Below are 21,976 nucleotides of genomic sequence, written 5' to 3'. Positions count from 1 at the left end.
AATACCCTAAGGATTAGTAGCGAGGCAAGGGGATTTGGATTCTAGTGAATTAGCTGCTGACTCACAGTGTTTGATACATTACCGAGCGATAGTCCTATCTGTTTGCCAAGCCGGATGATACCGACCGACTCCCCAGCTCCAAGACTGCTCGATATATAGTTGACCGGTGCATCTCCTAGATGCAGCTACCTGCGCCGTTGATTTAATACCATTCAGAAAAGCCATGCATTTCCTACCGAATTCTCAACAGATTCCACCAAATTTCAAACATTCCGAAAATTCCATAAAACTGAATTTGGTCCTAAATTGATTACAATTAATTTAATGGAATCATTATTTTTCCAAATTGTTGCTACAAAAATTGCACAGAATTGTTTCGAAGAGGTTCCGTGAGGTAGCTTTAATGAAAATTTATTGGAGTACAATTTTAGTAATTTATTATGTGTATATTTGTTATAAATATAGGTGAATGATGCTTTGTAATTAAAAAATTCGGAGCATCAGAAATCTGATTATCAATGAGATCGATGTATGTAGAAGTTTTTGTGCCTTTTCAACAGAAATGTAAAATTTGCATGAATATACATCGGAAACGTAGAGGCCAGATGCGAAACGTCACTTCATCGTATCCCCGTCGTCTTCTTCCTTTTGCAGCCATTTCTATCGGAGGAGATGAGGAATCTGTAAAAAAGAAATCCAAATCTTTGGGTATATATACACACATTCATATACACTCAGTCGCTTACGATCTAGAGAGAGAGAGAGAGAGAGAGGGCCTCGCGCCCGCGGGCCTGAATCTAAATTGCATCTAGAATTTCAATATGGTGGTTGCGCGTTTCATATTTTAGCGTTGTGGAGTGGCCCGAGGCAAAGTCCGGTATTACTTTGAACAGGAACGAGGCAAAGGCTGACTTTGAGGACCGATTACAGGGATTCCGATTGAACGTAGGCGCGATCAAGTAGGGCTACCCCCCTCTCCCATCCCCAAGCGAATTCCTTGCTCTATTGCTTACGCATACAAACGCGTAGACTTTTCGTTCCATATGTATACTCTATATATACACGCAGATCAGAGACTATTATATGCTATGGAAGAAACTGCTGAAGCCAATAAAAAATGTTGAATGGAAATTAAGATAAAGAGATCTCGGGCACAAAGCATGATAATTGTTTGAAAGAATGGTTAGAATTACTTAGGATGGTCGAGACGAGTCGAGCAATGCAAGTTCGTTAATTGATTTTACCTTTTGCTATTGCTGGACTGATGGGAAAAGGAATGGGTCTCTTTCGAGCTAACTTTAAGGTAGCTTTAAATACGTTAATAGAAAATCTGTCGAATTATTCCATAAAGCATCGATCGAATTTGAACCAATTACCTACTCTTTTCACCCTGAATTCTCTCATTTTACTATATATATATATTTCACTTTTCTCCGTCCCTTGTACTGAAATACGAAACGCTTCTTACAGCATTATGAAATAACCATTAAAGTCGATCGGGTTAAAGGAAATAGGGAGAAAAACGGAAGAGTACTATATATCGATTCTCTCGATTGGGAAAAACAAGGTTCCGAAATCTTTCAGTGTCCAATTATGACGACGAATTTTTCACTAACGTTATCTCTGTACTCATCGTTATATCGTCCATGGCTGGATGGAATTCAGAAATAGTATATGGTTGGGCCATCTGTTCGGGGATCGTAAATTAAATTGACGATTCCGGAACAGCGGGGAGACAATCGTAGCCACGTAATTGAAAGGAATGGAGCCGAGTCTCTTCGGAGGAAGATGGAGAAGTTTTCGTTTTTCCAGGATGACACGTACGACGGGGTTTTTCCAACTTGAGAGTTCGGCATTCAGAGAAAAGAGAGAGAGAGAGTCCAAGCTTATAGCATTAGCCATCGGAAAACCCGCCGTCGCGGTGATTTATAACCAGGAAAGAAAAGTTCTATCGACGGGAAACCTATGTACCATGAACGAGGTCGATAGCCAACGGTATAACGAAAACATTTATTCGCTAAATTAAATCGCGAGTGAACGTATTTGATTTATCGATACTTATTCGTCATAACGAATTTCCACGTTGCTAAAAGACTCCTTTTAACCTCTCTAAAAATCCATTCAATTCTCATTCAGTCTGTATCGTTAAACTGAATTTATGTCTGTTTAATTAACGCGTACAGTATTCAATTTATAGACTGCTGGTGGTATTTTGTTTTAAGTTTTATTCCATTTGATCGTGGAGAGTCATTGTAAATTATTGTAATTGCTTTTGCAGTATGTCATTTGTTGCGGAGCGGTGTGGCGGCGATTTTTGGACCACAGAGCGCACACACGGCATCCCACGTGCAGAGCATCTGCGACACCATGGAGATCCCTCACTTGGAGACACGATGGGACTATCGGCTTAGACGTCAAAGCTGTCTCGTTAATCTCTATCCACATCCAACAACCCTCTCCAAGGTACGTGCAAACTTCTGAGAATTAAACTCACTCTCCTGTATATATGTATATACCCCAACCAAACAATATCCTACTTTAAATTCATCATTTTTTTCTTCGGCACCGTTCCCTCCCCCATTAATACTAAAATTCCATAACGCTTCCATCCTGAATCTCAACTAAAGTATTGACATTCGCCACGACAGGTGTTTATTCAAATGAAAATTCAGCTCCCCTCTTTTATTTGTTATAATTATAATACTGTGTGGAATATCGCACTTTCTCATTTGCCTCATAGTATGTTTAAACCCGTCGGATTTAAAGTAAAGGTACGATATAATAGAGACTTGCGGAAGAAATAATTCGGTAAATAGAGGTTTAGTGGGTGGTAAGAAGTTAAATTTAATTATATTAGCATTTGATTAAGCCAGGTACAAATTGAGAAGAATGAAACGAGGGCACAGCAACTATATGTAACTAACAGACCAGATGTAACTCGCTGCTACCGCCAAAGCCAGCTCGTTTTGCGCAGCTGATGCGGAAAAGGTATTTCTGGTTAAATGAATTTCGAGAATACCGTTGACTTCTGTGTTTTGGATGTAGCGCTGTTAGAACACGGGAGTTTATTACAAAAGGACAAGAAGTTACGAAATTTCTCTTAATAAGCGGAAAGTTTTTGGCTAGAAGAAAGTGGATTCGCGAGAGTTGCGAAATTTTGCTTAAGTGAATACGGAGAAAGAGGGTGAGGGGTGGGGGATGGTGAATCTCCCTCGTATGTGTTTCTCAAAAACTTAATACTACTTTTTATGCAATGTCTGAAATACAGCAAAAAATTCCAACATTTTGATTCCACTCTCAAACAGAAAATTTCCTTTACAATATTTGTCATTTGAAGATTTTCAACCAGTATCACTCCATTTACTCCATTGTCAGCAGTGTACGCGTCATCATTGTAGATTTATCAAATTTTCACCGCTGTTTTGACGTCTTCCCTTCTTCCTGTCGTATATAGTAAAAGGATAAATAATGGAGTGAAGATAGAGGGGAGATAGTATAAATTACTATTTGACAAAGGGACAAAATAAATCTTGTTGAAATAATAATATTTAACATTTTTACGCAACGGCCATTGGCACTGCAGAAAATATTACACAAGGTATACAGCGTTCAATGTAACAGTTACCATGATTATTCAGGCACGTTTTGATAATATTAGAGAGATAATGCTTCGAATAAAAAACTGTTAGATAACCCTTCTGTAATAAAGTAAGAAAATAAAAGAAGGATTTTTTTAAAATAAAAGTATGGTTAGAGAGAGAGATCCTTTAAACGGAGCTTCCTATTTCTTATTCTATATTCTTGTAGCTGATCTCAAAGCTTTTCAAAAGATTATATGAAATTAGCCTTTCATCCAGTCGTTCGATGGCTATAGTACGAATTGAAATTACATATTGGTGTGGGTTTGACTTATTATACCAATGCGCGCAACCACTACGATACGCATATACATGCATAGTCACTCATCTATTTATAATTTCAAATCATAGTATCTACTGAAGGACCGAGTAAAATGATACATTTATAGAGTTTTAGAAAGCTCTTGAAATAAGCTGGGAGAATATTTAAGAAAAATGGTGTTCTAGTTTAAAAAATAATAAAAGATGAAGGTATCCTTTATTTAAACATGGAGTTTTCCCTCTATTTCATTGTCATATTTTATTCCCAAAGGTATACGCTGACCATTTTTAATACGAGAAATTTTGTTCTTATATTATTAGAAGTACTTGAAAAATCGTGGCGGCCGTTGCACTGAACCACTGTGTATATATACGACGTCATTAATATTAAGGCCAATTTATTCGATGAAATTTCAGTTGGGCTTTCAAAGTTTGTAGGAGGATTGATCAATAGATAACGAATTTACGGCTTTGCGAGTAGACTTTGAAAAGCATCGATTAATGAACGAGATTGAAAAGAAATGAGCACAAAAGCTGAATCAAATTAAATGCCGTACGAGGCCTCCTTCTCAATTTAATTAAAAGCAGACCAGATTTAATTAAGACGATGAATTCTTCGAGCGATAAGAAAGAGATTTGCCCAAAATCATCATCAACATTGGTCAGATCTACTTTGCTGATATATCAGCTTTAAATGTGTGAGGAAGAAAATAAACTTATTTCAGCGATGTATATCCTTTGCTCTTATCGAATGTAGCAGCTAGTGCTCATGGAATAATATACTATATATAAAAATTTTAACAGTTGCTCAAATAAAAAGCTTCGCAAGTTTCTTAAAGAAGCCGGCACATCAGTTTATATTTTCTGTCTTACTAGTATAATGCAAGCGAAATGAACTCCAGTTGCACTTGTTTACGTGCGGTACAAATAGGATTTTATCTCTCAGCCTCTAAAGTACTCGTTATAAGGAAAAAGAGCGAAAAATTTATGAAAGTGGACGTATCGGTGGTTTGAGTATGAAAAGTGCGAAGCGTAGATCGGATTAAAGCGGAAGACAGAAAAACGATAAAAATAGCGAAAAAAAAGGAGGAAAAGGAAAAGTGACGGGTGAGGGGTAGAAAGATGCAGTATGAGGAAGCTTGAGCCGATTGGACAAATCACCGACAAGATCTCATTGAACGAGCGTTCCGAGGGAAATATTTTGCTCGATGGGTACTATATCGCATGGCGGGATCAAAGGAGTCAAAGGCGATGCGGTGCGGCAGTAAGAAGCCGCATCGGGAAAACGAAAAGCTGAAATGCCAACGCGCAGGATAGATAGACTTCTTTTGACTTGAGCGGATCGATCTGTGGCGGCAGAATTTAATGCCCTCTGCGAACAGACGGCTAAAATACACACAAGCGAATTGCCTGCACCAATAGTGGAAAATGCCCCCAAGAGCATTGATAATTAAATAAGTTGGAATTTCATGAGTGGAAAGAGTCGAAACTGCGTTCGAAAAATCTAAAATTTTCTAGTTTTTGCATCTGTCTCTGATGAACCCAACTATCAATATAATCGTGAATAAATGGATGCACTCGCCCACATTTATACGTATATTCGACGATAAAAACTGACAATTCGTGTTTTTGACGTTTGAGAACGCAAATATATATATATATATATATATAGGCTAGGTAGAGGAACGTCGCAATAAATGATTTCGCGTTTAATTATCGATATCGAATTAAGAGTGATTTGGCAGCAAGTGGTTTTGTCGCCTGGTTGAGTATAAAAAATGAATGGAGGACGAAATGCGCAATGAGTGAAGGTGCGTTAATGATTCAACGATCGGGGAGTTTCGATAATGGATAGAGGGTAACGGAGGTAACGCCACAAGTTCACTGTTTTGACCGGTTGAATCAGCTGCTATGTTATTGAAGGAATTCAATTTGTAAAGCTTCCTCTAATCGAGCCCTTCCTCTCTGCAACGTCTCTCAGTTTCGCCTCTTCCCTTATCCTATGCGGGCTATGTTGGCCACAAAACAGGGAATGCTGCTGCACCGTGCACGTACAGTCTGATTAAGTATCCACTCGATCTACTTGTACTACATACAAACTCCAATAAGCCAAATATCAGAGACTGTACCGTGCACCGACTCGTTCTTTTGTCTCTAGTTCCTTACACCAACCTCCTTTCTTATCAAAGTCACTTATTCAGCACCCTCCCTCCTAGTCTTTCTCATTCATTTGTCTTTGCTTCCTCCCTCCTCTTTATCCTTTATTTCCCCTTTCTGCCCCTTTTCTCTCTCTCTCTCTCTCTCTCTCTCTCTCTCTCTCTCTCTTTCCTCCTCCCTCTATATATCAGCAACCGGGATGAGCAAAATCGTTCTAGCACGATACACGTCAGTTGGTGTGCTCGCGTTTACTTCCGGGTGTAGTTACTAATCAACGCCATTCAACGTACACAGCAATGTAGAAGCGTGCCTCACTCCACTTGGATTGAAAGCCGATTGCCGAAGCTTCCTGAACGCTCGCGGATTAGCTATTTACCTCCATCTTCTATTTCTTTTTCCAACTTTTCCTTCTCTCACCCCTCACCCCCACTCGTCTTTTCCCTACTTACCTTGTCGATACAAACACTATATAGATATTCTATGGACACGTGTAAAACTGGTGCATCAATCTTTATTGAGAAATTCTTTTTTCTTTTTCCACAAAAAGATTGAATTTCATTCTGAAAATGGACAAGCTTTCAGTGAATTATCATAGTTTTTCTCCATTTTTCACTGTTAAGATTTGCTCGATGAGAAACTGTCTGGCAAGAAAGAAAGGTTGTTTCATGAGGCTATATATACCTATATATATATATATATATGTACAGTATAGGGAAAGTGGGATAGGAGAAATGTAAAGCCAGTTCATTGTTCAGTCGAGTGGAAGTACTAAAAGCCACCAGACAATCTTAGCTATAATAAATTATACCGTTCGCGCTATGGCGCGCATCTATTTCGATAAACTTAAGATGAGTATACACGGCAGTGCAAAATCCGGCAAAGTAAGCAAACTTTTGCGAGTTAATTGACGTCTGATCTAGGGGCTCTATGGTCTTATTATCGTAAAGCGCATAATGCGCGTATGATTATACCCTCCAGCTACCAATCTATCCTAGATGATCGCTCAGAATATATATTTTAATCGCTTTGTTCTACTCGAGTTGAGAAATCTACAACGTGTCCGGTTAACTCATCCTGAAATGAGAAATTCATCTAGTAGAAATGATTTCAGAAATTACACTCATACATTATTGTTTCATGTAACTATATTAATTAAGAAATTCTTAAGCATTAAAATTCATTTCCTTCGTGATTTCATGTTGGGGAAATTACCGATGGCTTTATCCTTTTAAGTAAATATCGCCAAAGTCATTCGAGAACTAATAAAATGTTCAAACGTAAGGAAGTTTCAATTCTTAATCACACTTTTGTCGATTCAGGATATACATATGAAGATAGTATAATAATTCTATTTTTTATATAATTTGTTATATATCAGTTATTTATCTTATTGGCAAGTCGTGTAAATCTAACTTCTTGTAGTACTATAAGTGTTTTTCTCGTTATGAAAATTAAAAGTTTATAAGAATTGTGTGGTTACGATATTACAAAATATATAAATTATGATGGAAAATTCGAAAAACGATTTAGGAAATTTACGGAATGTGCTGATACATTTATAGGGCTGCCAAATATCATCGATACTTATAAAATAGAATCGGTTATTATTTTAGGAAAGGGGTGTTGAAAATGGTGAATTTTAGTATAAGGTCGAAAAGTGTGGGAAGGAAATGGGGGATATTCGGTAGAAAATGTGAACGCAATATTACACATACGAGGAACGGTCAGGAAACCACGTAATATCGTAAAGCGGTTTTACCCTATAAAAAAGACGAATATACCGATAAAGTATATTATATCACTGTCTCTTGGTTACACCAAGCGTACAACTAGATAATGAGAAAAAGGCTACTTGAAAAATACGAGCTCCGAGAAGCTTTCTCTTATCTATGCTTTTATTCAACTTTTTAATTTTCGACCATGCAATAAGTCCGTATATAAAAAGTGGTAGAGGATAAACGGGAAATAAAAGGATCAGCGAGAAATAATATATTTAAGCGAGGATGATAGTAAAATAAAACCAGCATATTTTGCTTTTCTCTCGATATTTATAACGAGTGTTTATTATGACAAATGAGATTCCCTCGTATGCTCGTTTTAATGCAGAAAACTGATTTTAGCAAATACGTGTATGATACAGAAGAAATATGTGTCTCGACTTGAAGTTCCACGTGAGCTTTTAGTAGCAATTTTAACACTGCCACTCAGACCTAGGGGGAGGGGGGTACCGTCTGGGTAGGATCACTCAAAGAGCGCAAATGCATTATTTACGAGTGCATTAGGCAGAAGACGAATTCTAATAGAAATAAAATTAAAAGCAGTCGTTTTTCCGTCAATTTCACCCCGTATCTCTAATGCATCAGGAAAACTTTGCAAGGTTGAGTCACGTGGAAGGAGTCCAAAGGAAACGGAGCCCAGGAAGCTTGGTAAAAAATGCAAAGTGCATTTAATACTTTTTCAAAGCGGATTTTCTAGTGCTATATCTTTTGTAGAAAAAATACATTTTTGCATACCACGTCTAATTTCTCCTCAATTTTCTTCAAGGAGAGAGCAAAAAATACTTCAGCTACTTGCTTCGTCTCCTCTTCTATAACAATAATAATTGCATCGATTTATTTGAAAAATCAATCTAATCAAATATGAACTTTTCATGAATTATTTAATTCCCCTTTCCTGGCAGCATTCTGTAATGGTAAAATAATCATAAATTTTATAGTTAATTTTTGATGAGATGCCTCTAACAGCTTTTAAGAAGGATATTTCATATGTAAGAAACAGCGTAACCTCTCCTCAACTTGACAACTCTCTTTCTCTCTCTCTCTCTCTCTCTCTCTCTCTTTCACTCACGTAACTCATTTACTCGCCTTCGTAAATAGCTTTCTCGTAAATATACTATAACTGGTATGGAAAGGGGAAAGGTTTAACTATTAAATATATAATGCCATATATATACTATAGCTACCGTGCAGTGCAATAGACCATTTGTTGTAACACGATGAGTCAGACATATTACAGAGTGTAATAAGCCGTCTGCTTTACACTGGATGAAATTCTTTACAACTGCCACCCTTTATTAGTTTAAAATTACAGACACGTTGAAAACATAAATATAATGCTCTTCTGAAAAAACACAGTTAGCTGGAAATATGATACAGTATAAGAGCGGTGGAGGGGATGGAGGAGAGTGAGAGAGAAAAAAATTGTGAATTTCTTTACGAAGCGTCGAGTGGTAAAATGAAGTGAGTGCATTTCGAGACAAATTGTATTATTCGTCATTACAGCGCTGGGAAAAGCTTTGAGCATAAGACACGGTGCAGCGTCTGCAATTTTCTTAAATGTCGCGCCATCAGATGAACTTATAAATGAGATGGAAGCAATATATGCGTAAATTCTTATTATATATCCATTTGAATGTATATCATCACGCTATGTACCAAAGTGTTTCAAGAGAAATTCTCAGGGGGTGCTACGAGCAGGGACAAAATAATGACGAGTATAGCTAGAAAGGAGCAACTGAGAAAAATATTACAAGAGCTGTAAGCGAAAGAGCGTCTCTTTGAAATCTCATGACAGCTAGTGCAGTCCCGAGGAGCTCGTTAGTGACTGGACACAAAGCGAGGCCGCTCGTCTTTCCCCCTTTCTCTCTCTCTCTCTCTCTCTCTCTCTCCTTCTGTCTCTAACACTCTTTCTCTCCCCGTCACGCCGACTTCTCACAACCCAGTCTACCTTTGAAATAGAAATTAAAACTCATATTATAATTTTTTTAAAACATTTCAGACGAATCCTTATAGTTCCAACAAGAACCTTGCCTTCATCCGAGCGCAATGGCTTTATTAAACTTTTTTCCTCTCCACCTGACATTACAAATTTCATTATGCCCGCGTTATTTATGCGCACTCATTATTGTAAACGCAATGAAGACTTTTCTTTACTAACATTCTCACGAAGCAAGCAATTTCGATGCAATTGATATCAAAAGATCTCCTTTATCGTATTTTATCTGGAGCTATGTAAAGCGTATATGTACATTATATATATATATATATATATATATTCATGTATAATGTTCGTATATGTGGAAAGATAATAAAATGATTTTGTACGCTCCGTACCTGGTATCTCCAAACCAGAGTTATATATCCGGAAACACATTTTATATTTCCGATCTTTTATATTGGAAATAAAGTTGCTCGGGCTTTTTTTAATATTCGTATCTATCTAGAAACGTTTTAACGAGATGGCGAGAGCCTGTTTTTGGTTCTTTGTTATTTTGTTAAATATAAGGATAATACCGAGGTACTCATTTTTATTACAGCTAATGTTGGAAGAATGCTGCAGCAGGAATAATACGTAAGAATATAAGCATGGACAATGGAATTGTTGGTTGCGGTTATTCGCGGTACCGATGCTACCGCAGCGAGGTTTTTGAAGTATAACGTACTCAGACGCAAACGTGCTTGAAATGATAACGCACCGACTATGATAAATTCCTTCCACCCCTTTCTCTCGCGCTCTCATTCCGGCGCGGCCCTGGACTTGAATTTCGCCAATATCCTGATAAAGACACCACTGGTGTTAGACGCAGGAATAAGGGTGAGAGGGAAGGCCAGAGGAGCTTTTGAAATATTTCCGCGCAATTTACATTGGCCACGAAGGCCCCCGATCTCTTATACGCGCGTGTCGCGCCTTCGGAATACGTAATGCCGATGGATCGAAAAATTACGTTTCACCGCCTAGAAATTATCGTCACCCGATATGCGACTAGAATTCCACTAAAATTCTCCAGATCTCCCCCCCCCCCCCCCCCACCCCCTCCCTTCTCCACAACCCCTTTCCATTCGCTATAAAATTTTGCAAAAATTAGCACGTAAAATTGTCAAGTCGGATGAAGTTCTTTGAAGCAACATTTTTACTGCTAGTCAAGGGAAAAGTTTGTGAAAAAAGTTGTAGAGACCGAAATTACGTTTAATTGTTTTTTTCTCCCTGCATAAAGGGAGGAATGAAAAAGAGAGAGTGGTCCGGGGAGCGCGAATAAAGAATAAGGGTGGTTGGGGGTACGGAATAGGAGTACCAAGTGGATGCATATACATATAGATACCTGCGATAAATTTATAGCACATTTCTCCATGATTATGGAAAACACAGAGTTCCGTCTCTTGAACAATCGTGACATTGGCGATATTTCTTTTACCCGCGCTTTTTTTTAGCGGATGAGATTCAGTGCACAGGCCGTTTGGCGGCATAAATTTGCATGTGTTTTTAAAGTACGTGCTGCTGCATTTGTCATCCCGTATCGCACAGGCAATGCAAAGCTCTGGCCAGCTACGATTTTTGTCCTGCCGGCTGTTCCCCGGTGCACATCCCTTTCTCTTCTCGCGGTTTCCCTTTCCTCCCCCACCCTCTGCTCCTCCCAGCTTCCCTGTTCACCGACTTCTGCCTGAATACAAAAAGGGATATTATATCAAAATCGACCTTTGTAAAAAAAGGTCGGATGGACGGCGAAAAAAGCATCGAGCTTTCGAATTCCTGCAGCTTTCTACGGCGTTGAAAAAGAATATCTTTTCAACGACTTGTTATAGCGCTCGCGAGCGTTAGAGGGAAGGTTGAAGGGTCCCAAGCTCGGGGTACGAACGACTATAAATAAATCTCGCTATAAAGTTTAAAAAAAAGAAGAAAAAAAACGAGACAGCGAGAGGCGGAGGAGAGTGGTAAAGCAAATAGTTGGATGAAAACGCAACGCACGTGAAATCACGAAGGCAAATATAGGCAAAAATCTGAGATGTCGCGCAGGAAATACAAGACTTTGAAAGGAGATAAAAAGGTTGAACATCCGAGAATCAGTCTGGTACGGGAAATTCGAGGGTAAGAAGAGGAGGGGGTAAGACTGGGGTGAGAATGAGAGTTGAAAGGCGCGAGGGGAAAGGAACTACAGAAGTTACTCCGTGGAAAATATACATTGGTGCTTTTAGGGAAGTTGGGATTATCGGAAAAGCCTGGGCCCGAAATGCAAGTTAGCACCGATGCGATGGTGGATCTTTGGGAAATTCGAGCAAGTTCGTGCAGGCTGAGAAAAATGGTGAGACACAAGGGAAGGAGGGGAGGGTGGAAGGGGTAGATTCGGTCATTGGCGAACGTGCGTTCGCTGATAGTCGTTTCGCGCTGAAAGCTTGAAAAAGCCGGAGGAGAGTGAGGTGAAGAAAAGAGAGAAAAAAGGTAGGGAGGACGAGGAAGGCTAACAGAGAGGAGACGCGAGCCAAATACTCACGTCTCCTCATTGTCCCCGCAAAGTGCTCGAATTTGCACGGTAGCCTAAAACTTATGGCGCCTTCGTGCCATCTCCCATTATTATCCATCAAAACTTTTCTTTTCCCCCGTCCCATCCTTTTTTCTTACCACTGTAAATGGAAAGCGATCTTTCCTGTTATCCCCCTTAATACAACGTATAAAATAACCAAAGCCGCTCCATCGGTGGCTCATTTCTCTCCAACCCCTATATGCAAAAACAAATATGGTCCGTTCGTCATGCAATTATCGAAGAGCCCGCGTGTATCGTGGATTTCAATAGTTCGTTTCAATTACCATTTAACGGATTTAACGCCGCATAGTCGTGCATTTCAATGAATCCAATATGAGTTAAAAGTGGAATTTTTTACTGAATTCTTTTTAGAGGAGTGCGACCAACGAGAATAAGCTGGACCAATCGGAGGAACATTCGGAAACTTTAATTTTGCCATTATTGTGATATCAGCTAAGAATGTGCTTTCCATTGTTACAGGCGTACGTAGACTTGGTGAAAGCCTGGGGATGGAAGAGCTTCACAATTATTTATGAGAACAACGAAGGATTGGTGCGGCTTCAGGAACTCTTAAAAGCGCATGGACCGAGCGAATTTCCCATTACCGTCAGGCAACTCAACGAGGGCTCGGAGTATCGGTGAGTCCCTCGCAGTGCTCCCTTACCTATACTTCCATTCTTTCACGTTACATTTAACTCTCCCCCTCTTTTCTCAGTTTGCACTAAGTCTAAACGTATGCAAATTTATGTGTCTTCGACTGAAACCTTCTCTCATTCTCCTCGTTAAAACTAAGCAAGCCCTTCGAGTACTCCGAGGAATTCAATATCCCACTGTTTGTCATAATTTCCACATTAACGAACTTTTTCGGTTTACGTACGATGATATTTTGAGCGAATGTACGGCTAAATTAGGCGGAGGATTAATTGGAAGTGGAGGAGAGCAGCGATATTCATTATGGTAATCGTGGCAGAATCAATTTCGCCACGGGTGAAGGGGAGAGGGTTAAGTATGTCAGTCACGCAAATAATGTGATCTCACGTTAAACCCAACGTGTTACGCATAGGATAGCGTTAATGCGATGAATCCGATTAGGTGTCGCATTAGGAAAATCCGCTGGCGGAGCTCGTTAAACGAAACTCCAAGTGATGGCTTGACCATACCGGGAGCTGGAGAACCGAAGGGTGCGCGCGGTCGACTGACCCTAGTACCACTGTACCTGATAGCAGAGGTACCGCTAGCTTTCATCGGACCTTGCGATAACGGCATTTGTTTACTTATGGGTGAACCGCAAATGGGCGTAGATTTGCACGAGGCTGCACCTCTGAAAATTAGCAAGGTAGTTGCAGTCTGGCCGAACCAACTATATCTACTATAACCAACCTATAACGATCTCAGATATATATATATATATATATACATATAGCTAATCGATTAATTAATCCAGTCGATTCTATATTCCGTCCAAGTGAATGATTCGCGTTGAGTATTAATTGCTTGTTTTTCTTTTGGATTTGATCGAGAGTGCTCGCTTCCTTAATTACTTATAGTAATGATAAATTAGCTCGGTTGAAGGGGGGCGGGGGAAGCATGTGGTAAATCGTTGACGAACATCTGCACGTCGATTCAGCGTTAAATTTTTCGTTCCGGTGTGTGCATGGTGTATCGATCGTGGCATTGCAGAGAGAACTGTGTCAGAGGTACTCGCGCTAGATACACACGAGCCTGGGCGAATCTTCATCTTCCTTTCCAGCTCAGCGATCGTCGCACTCGCTTCGTCTTCGAGGAGAATACTATATACTCACGCTTGTCTGTTGCACTTGGCGCGTCACCGTCGCTATCTTGTCCGCTCGCCGAAGAAGTTTCCCCGTCATGCGTTGCATTATTCATGGGGTCCTTCCGAGACAGTGACTTATTGCAGCTGCCCTTTGGCTCAAAGACCGGAGCGATAGGGATTTGAATATATTCCCTTAGATTCTTCCACTTTGCCCGCGGCATCCAGCACCACCACTTTTGTATTTCCAAACATTTTCCCATTTTACCCCCAAACTGTCCCATGAATCTTCCTATCTAATCCCTTTATAGTATTCTTATTGTAGTATAGAGTATCGATAATCGAACCACAGGCTCCAGCAAGGTTATTCAATTGTCTCTTCTAATTTCTTCTTTGAGCAGAGACCTGCGTGGATATAGATGTTGATAGCTTTCCCCTTATTACTTCCATTCTCATCGCAGTTGATAATTTTTTATACCCTGATGTTTCCATAGTACTTTCATAGCGGATTTAATATCACCATGGGGATGCATTTGGTCGACTCGCGAGGTGAATGGTGAACCGGAAGAAAATATGGTGTCCGGTAATCGCGATGGGATAGATTTAAAATTCTATTTCAGTCTATATAAAGGGCATTTAGAATTTACAGCGACGGTTTTCATCGCTGAGGAAATTTTTAAGGGATGACTAGGGTAGTTTTTGCGGATGATTAACGCTGCTGTTCTCTGGAGAGATTCCGTTCCGTTGTACAGGAGAGATGAGGATAGGATGTAAAAGTAACGGCGGAAGTGAAGAAGCAGCGTTGTAAGGCGCATACAGAGGTACGGAAATAAAGTAATCCTTTATTTTTCGGCTGGCGGAAATGGCAATGCGCGCGGGCGGCCGTTCGGTAAAAGTAAAGTTTTCCCTGCGAGTGCACCAGTCGGGTCGGCCAGTTTACAATGGCTTTCGTTTAAGGGTCTGCAAATGCCCGGCATCGCGCCGCTGCTCCATCGAACGTCCCGAACTTTTCACCAGAGGCACCATCAGCTACCGCGTAAAATCCTCGAGCCTCGAAACCTTTCCGTAGGAATCAACAGAGAAGAAGAAAAATATACGGACGAGAGAAAATCGTGACAGTAATCCGTAATTAAGCAGCTCCGTATGAAAATCAAATAAATAAGAAACGAGGAGAGACGAAGTAGAAAATTTCATAAATTTATGTAGATGTACGAGGATGAATATTTTATACCAGGCAAATTGTTTGGAATTTAAAAAGCATTCTTAAAGATACGCTAGTAAGATTGTGATTATTTCATGTTGAGATGTGTCCAGGAGGTTCTGAAAGTTTCTTTCTAATGGAGGACGCGTTGTCAGCGTGGAGGAATCTCATAGGAAACAGTTTTATATGCATTTGGGTTAGAAGTGAGACCCAGCATGCAGGTATACGATAAGAGCAAGATTTTTCTATCAGAGAGCGTAGGAATCTTCAAGTGGGCTTACTGTGTTGTATTACGTAAGAGGAAAAACTCTGCTGTGTGTGTGTGTGTGTGTGTATTTGATAGTAGACGTGGCGCATTGTACCGAACAAGACACTTTCCACAGGGAGTAGTAATCCCCGGAATACCAGCGTTTCCAGTCGGTCCAACGAATGAAAGACTGGAGAGCTCAGTGATACAACCACCGTTAGTAGCCCAAAGATTCGTTAGTTCGAACCCTTAGCTCTTTCCTCGAATCGAACCTTCCGATATACTCCTCGACGATACTCAAAGACACTCCGGCATGAAACTTTCTCCCGCAACGAGATTCCTAGTTTAAACTTTTCTTCGTTTGTACTCTACACTTAGGGGAATTATTTATTAATATATAAAAAAAATCTTAGAAATCAAAGAGAAAAGTGTAATAACGAAGGAAAATCGGTATTACGGGAGAACGAGTGTGAATGAAATAAAGGGAGTTTTTAATGGAAAGTATAATTTGATTTTTCGTATCGTACACTGCAGCGGCGATTAGAGATTAATCGACGATCGGTGATCAATCGCGAGGCATTTTCCAATGTGTTAGAGGAAAGCGTCGAGGAGTGGTAATATGAGGGGGGGGGGGGGAAGGTGGTGTAGGGGGAAGGGGTGGAGATGGAGTTTTATCCGAGTCATTAATGGCGAAGGGTGGTGGAAAAGGGTAGGTAAGCACGGGCGAGTTGGATAAGTTAAATCGAAAGAGCAACGAACAGATCGACGGACGGAGAAATCAATTTGGCGAATAGTCGGATTGGTGGAGGTAAAAAGCGGTATTCCTGGCTTAAGGCGGCTAATGGAGATGGCGGATGGAAAGGAGCGGAAGTGGTTCGAGTTGGCTACGGCATAAGTAATTGAAATGTTTCGAAGCCATGGGAATGGAAACGGTGGAGTTCCGGTATGCGGTGGCAACTGGCAGGCACTGGAAGGATCTGCCGGCGGTAGCAGAGCGCACCGCGGCATGGCGGAGGGTGGTGCGGAGGTGCGGACACCTACGTTTTGCCACGATAAGAAATCCGACTCAAAGACTTCAAACGCACCCAAGTTCGATGGTCGTTCAGTTTCAACGGGAGTATTGCCATTCCTTGACTACAAATTCCTCCATCTTCCTGGATATTCGTCACGTCCCTTCCTCGCGTCCCTGATTGATCAAAGGAATATGCTTGAATGAGCCATGCCCTTCATCCTCTTCACTCTCCAAATCGCCAAAGCTTCTTTTTATTCCTCTCTCTCTCTCTCTCTTATTCCTCTCATGAATTAATCACGAGAATAATGTCGCTAAATTTCTAAGCAGCAACGAAACCTTTGCAGAAATTTTAGCTTGTGGATTTCTATCTTAACACACGACCTCCTCACCTTTATTCATTCCGTCAACACAGCCAGCTTTGTCATATATATATATATATATATATATATAATCCATAGAGAGGAAGAAGTCCTATACAGAAAATATTACTGGTGCTCGAGCGTAAATTCGAGAAATTGTCTCGTAGCGTTTATGGCCGATTGAAGCAGAGATTCGCATATTTGTCACAGCAGTTGGCGACGAAATAATATTGCAGTAAATTCGGAAATTTGACGGTGGTACGGGCTCGATCAAAAGTGGTTGGCTTAGAAAATCGCTGAAAGTTGGCTCCTGGACCGATTTACGATCTCGGTGGGTCCACGGTAATTTCTCCCGGCGGTAATAAAACTCCTATCGAAGAAAGGAAAAGTGTCTGTGTAGCTCGGGATGTATAATATCGCGCGTGTGTAATATTCGTGCATCTTGGGAAAGGGGAGTCTGGGGACACGATTACCGCGGCAAACTTTCGTCAGATATTCTTCGAGCCGGGTAACTTGGGGAGAATTCGCGGCTAAAAGATGAATTGTTTCACGAAACAACACAGGGACGAGAGAAGCCATGTATATATATAGTGTAAGCGTGATGGTGATAGGGTTTGGCAAAAGTTTCATCGTTTCCACGTGGGACCTGGCCAGTTGGGCTTGGAAAATTATCTGCAGGCAACTCGCGCGTGCACGCTTGCGAACGTTCGTTCGGTCTGGAAAGGAAAAGTGCAGCGGCTGATGGCACAGGGGAAAATCAAGCGTCCACTGGGAGACACAATGAATAATCTTCCGGGTATTTATTCCGGTGCTAGGTGTTGCATAACCTGGCGTGGGATTCATACTTGGAGTGCTCGCGACGTACGGGCCAAACGGCTAAGAGAGTCTCTGGGGAAACAAATGACTATGTTAATTCGGATGTTAAACTGGCCATGGTTAACCGCCACCCTCGACGCCGTTGATTGCTCCTTTCTCCTCCCTTCTAGTTTTCTATTCCTATTTCAGCTTCTTCGGAATGTCCATTTGTTTCCTTATCATCTCTCTCTCTCTCTCTCCCTCTCCCGACCTCCCTCTGTTTTTTCTACACAAAACGTTTCTCGTTTTTCGTTGCACCGAAGCTCGGTGAAAAACGGCGATTAAGCGACACGCTGGATTTGTCCTAAATTCGGTGCAACACAGAGAGAGAGAGAGAGAGCGGTGCTTTAATCGAGCCGCCCATGCTTGAATGGGAGAGCCGTTCGTTGCAAACGCGTGTTCTCGCGGCGAATAATTCTGCTGGCAGGCGCCATTTGTTAACCCCTCCGTCTCCTTCCCTTCCTACACCCCCCCCCCTTCTCTCACACTCTACCCCGTCAAAGATTTACCTACAATTCGCGATAAAACGTTTCTTCCTACCGTTGGTATAATCGCCGGTTTTGCCATTCCTTGACGCTCGCTACGTGAGCTACTACGCTCTCGTGCTTATGCTGGAGTTTTTGTTGGAGAGAAAAGTAAGCCTGATTCGTTACTCTCGGGATTACAGCTCTCTTTTCTGCAGGAATACGCGACTCGAATTCCAGCCTCATTGTCGACTGAAGCGTAACAGCAGAACTTTCCGTGATTGCCGCGACTACCCATTTAACTGTAGGTATACTTACTTTGAAGGAGCTCTAACTATGTGGCAAGAAGCAAAACTATTGAATCTCGTTCGTCGTAGTCCCCTGTGTGCAGGTATCGCCGTCCAGCTTCAATAACACTTAACTTTTCTCTCCCCCTCAAGCTCTTCACTCAGATTTTAAACTTCTCTTATGAATGGTAAAATAACTACTCCTCTTTTTTTACATCTGGATCTCCTTCCCTAGTAATTTTTTCTTCTCGTCAGAAAAGTTGAAGCGTTGCAAGCTTTTTTATTTTCGTTGTTTCTCTCTTTTTGTTTTGTTTTGTTTTTTTTTGTTAAGTTCCGATGAAATCACGTTTAGTGTTTATAGAGATGGGACGGAGAAATTTCATTGAAGAAAATAAAAAGTGAAATTTTTTGAGAGCAGAATGTCAGGCTTCGTAAAAGCTTCGGGTATTGTCTTCGGAAAGTCGATTTGTCTTCGGATCTGCTAATGTCGCCAGGATGACGATCAATCGTCCTGCGAGGAGTCGGTGATGGTCACGTCCCCAAGGAGACTTTTCTGCCTCAAAGTTATACATATATTTTTACCGAAGAGCACTGAAAAGTTAAAACTCTCTCTTGCCATTCGCTGTCGAAAACTTTGATCCAGCTTTCACTGCAGGTGTTTCTCTGAATGGAACGAACGATAATGGAACGATCGTTGTGTATATTAAAGAAAATTCAGTTTTATATATATGTGAAATGAGAAATATTTTATTACGGAGGCACGAGAGAAAATTAAAAAAGTAAAGAGATTCAGCTTGTAAAATTCGGACTTGGCAGTTGATCGTTATCTCATAGAGCGGAGAATCCTTGTTGAATTTTGCTGAGTTTAACTATCGTTCCGTTGGAGGGGGTTTGCGCGATATGGCTCGCCGGTGCGTGCTTCAGCGGATTCTTCCCAAAATTCATCCAAACTGCTTCGCTAGGTCGGATTTCATTTTCTATCCAATAAAAATTCATTCGAGCATGCAAAGAGAAATATTTTCGCTTCATCCTCGTATCATGTTTATTCGAAGATACGAAATGTCTCGTTCCTTTCTTCCGTCGAATATATATATATATATGTATATATACGGCGAGTCTTTATCCTATCTTTTTTGGTGTAGTTTTATCGTGGCTCTTTTCACGAGTTTTTTTCTTATCGAAGAGTTTCAATCGCAGTTGTGATCAGTGAGAAAGATGAAGTACACAGGGCCGAGAGGAGAAAGGGGAGTAAGTAAATAAGGTGTGAACGATGAGATATCGCCTGAGGAAGTTTTCCTGCTTATCCAGCAGGCAGGTCGAATGAATTCTTCCGGCTAGTGGTTTTCCTTCCAGCAGAAAATGGCCCCTCCCTTTCAGCCCACGCTTCGCGTGTCCTTTTTCCTATTCTCGCGAGTGGTGCAGTCGAGCAGTCAGAATGAGAAATGGTCTCTGGGGTTGCTGCGTGCAACTTACAACTCGAGTAGTTGGTTTAGTAGAGCTTCGCTTACCGAATATAACGCAAGGCCCCTCTCCACCTTTTCAAGCTAAGTTAACATCTCTCACGGCTCTCGTTACCACTTATCCTTCCAGGCCTTCCAGCCAACGCGGTAGCCCACAACCACTGGCTGCAAAGGCTGTATAGTGCTATATTCCTCCCGATTGGCGCTCATCTCGTTCTCCACCGAATTGCCAGCTGATGCCCACCATCCTGACTCTGCGACAATTGCCTGAGTGAAAGCTCGTAGGATTAGCTCGAGAAAAAAAGCCCGGTGAAAAATTGTTTTTTCCTTAACGTGCAGTTTTCACGGAAGAGAGGACGCAACCATACACACTCTGCTGATTCTTTAATTAATCTGCAACTGAGAGAGAGCTGATTCTGTAGAAAGGGGGGGGGGGGAGCCATTTTTCACTCGAGACAAAAATCTCATTTGTGGAAGCTTATTCCTGCGGTATCCTTCAGGTATTAGGTATATTGGCTCTTAATTTATATTTACGGGATACGATCCGGTGCATTCTGCTCGCTAGATTTTTCTCATCGATTACGAGGCAATTTTTTTTAACGAGCTCTTGACGCCGTCGCTGGAAAAGTGGGACTGATTTAACGCGGATGGAATCGAGCGATTTAGCGTTAGACAGCTCGATCGACGCGTCTCGAGCCTGCCTGCCTGCCTGCCCGCCTGCCGGAGCATAGATCGCATCGAAAACGTAATCTTCCATCGTATGACGTTGCTCCCCACCCTTCCTCGCGATCTTTAAACTTTTTCATTGGTTTCGATCCTGATCGAGATGCTAGATTGGGTGATTTAAAATGGAAGCCTTCGATTACATCAAAGCACCGGCGACGACGACGGCGACGACGACGACGACGGGGAGTGCTGGAATATAGCCCGACAGTCTTCTTATTTTTTTCCTATTATGTTTATTTTGCCAGTAGACGTCCACTTTCCCATCACCACCACCAAATCCTCTTCCAAAGCAATCTACCCGATAATCGGACGAGGAACTAGAGTAAGCAGAGCTTTCGAAAAATGAAATTATTTATTTTGTAAAATTAGATGGGTAGTGTAATTACTCCGGACGTGGAGTCTTTTTGCGAGCAATTGCTGATAGTATATCAGGTTTAACGTGGCAGGTGGATATTCTGTTTATCGCGAAGCTGCAGGAAAATCTGATAGCGGTTCACAGGGATGTCGAGTAATCTGAATCGGGTACAGAGAATTGAGTATTGCGGACCCATGGTCTAGCACGGTAATTAATTAAACAGGATTTCCCGGAATGCTGGGCTCGCTAGTGCCAGATTGGATACGTGCGAATATGAGACGAGTACTTCCGTGTAGGTAGGTGTGACTTTGCGGTGGTGTGCGTGTGCACGGGCTTTGCCGAAAAGCCAAATACCAGCCTAAAACCCACACACAGAATTACGAGACTCTTCCTCAAAGTGGCCGTTCGTCTTCGGCGAAAAACAGCCGGTGGTAAAAGTGTTGCTGGCCTCCTGTATTCTCCACCAACTATAATATACACGTCGAGGCAACATATTGTCTATGCAAGTGGCTACATACACTACTCGCAGCGGAAACAAACGAGCTCTCGTTGAAATATACTCCGCAAGACTTTCTCCTCTAAAGAATGTTTAGCTCGTTCTCTTTTTTCTAGCTCTATTTTTTTATTTAAATAACTACAAGAGAAGAAATTCCATGAGCAAAGGGCGCAGAGTTTCTCGTCCCAGGATTTCCACAGTCAATATTTCATAGAGAGAACTTTGACGCTAATTGCCGATAGCATAATCTGCCAAGATTTCGTCGCGGAAATTTCGAGTGGATTGGAGGTTTCGTTGATTCCATTTTGATGAGGGAGCTATCTTCAAGGGCATATATTTGAGCTGTTGAAAGTGAACATATCACCGGTACGGTTGATGGCTTTCGGATTTAG

The 21,976-nt window shown here is 41.3% G+C and overlaps 1 pseudogene; it reads left to right on the top strand.

The window, feature by feature from the left end:
* LOC136784983 (glutamate receptor ionotropic, kainate 2-like) overlaps nt 1-21,976 on the top strand; it is an 85,312-nt pseudogene that overhangs the window by 28,794 nt on the left and 34,542 nt on the right.

The sequence above is a fragment of the Prorops nasuta genome, unplaced genomic scaffold (genome assembly GCF_024137725.1).
Source record: "Prorops nasuta isolate Cenicafe-Biocafe unplaced genomic scaffold, Cenicafe_Pnas_1.2 PNAS00119, whole genome shotgun sequence".
In the NCBI taxonomy this organism is placed as follows: domain Eukaryota; kingdom Metazoa; phylum Arthropoda; class Insecta; order Hymenoptera; family Bethylidae; genus Prorops; species Prorops nasuta.
The sequence above is the reverse complement of the archived record's forward strand: the minus strand, read 5'-3'. Positions and strand labels throughout refer to the sequence as shown.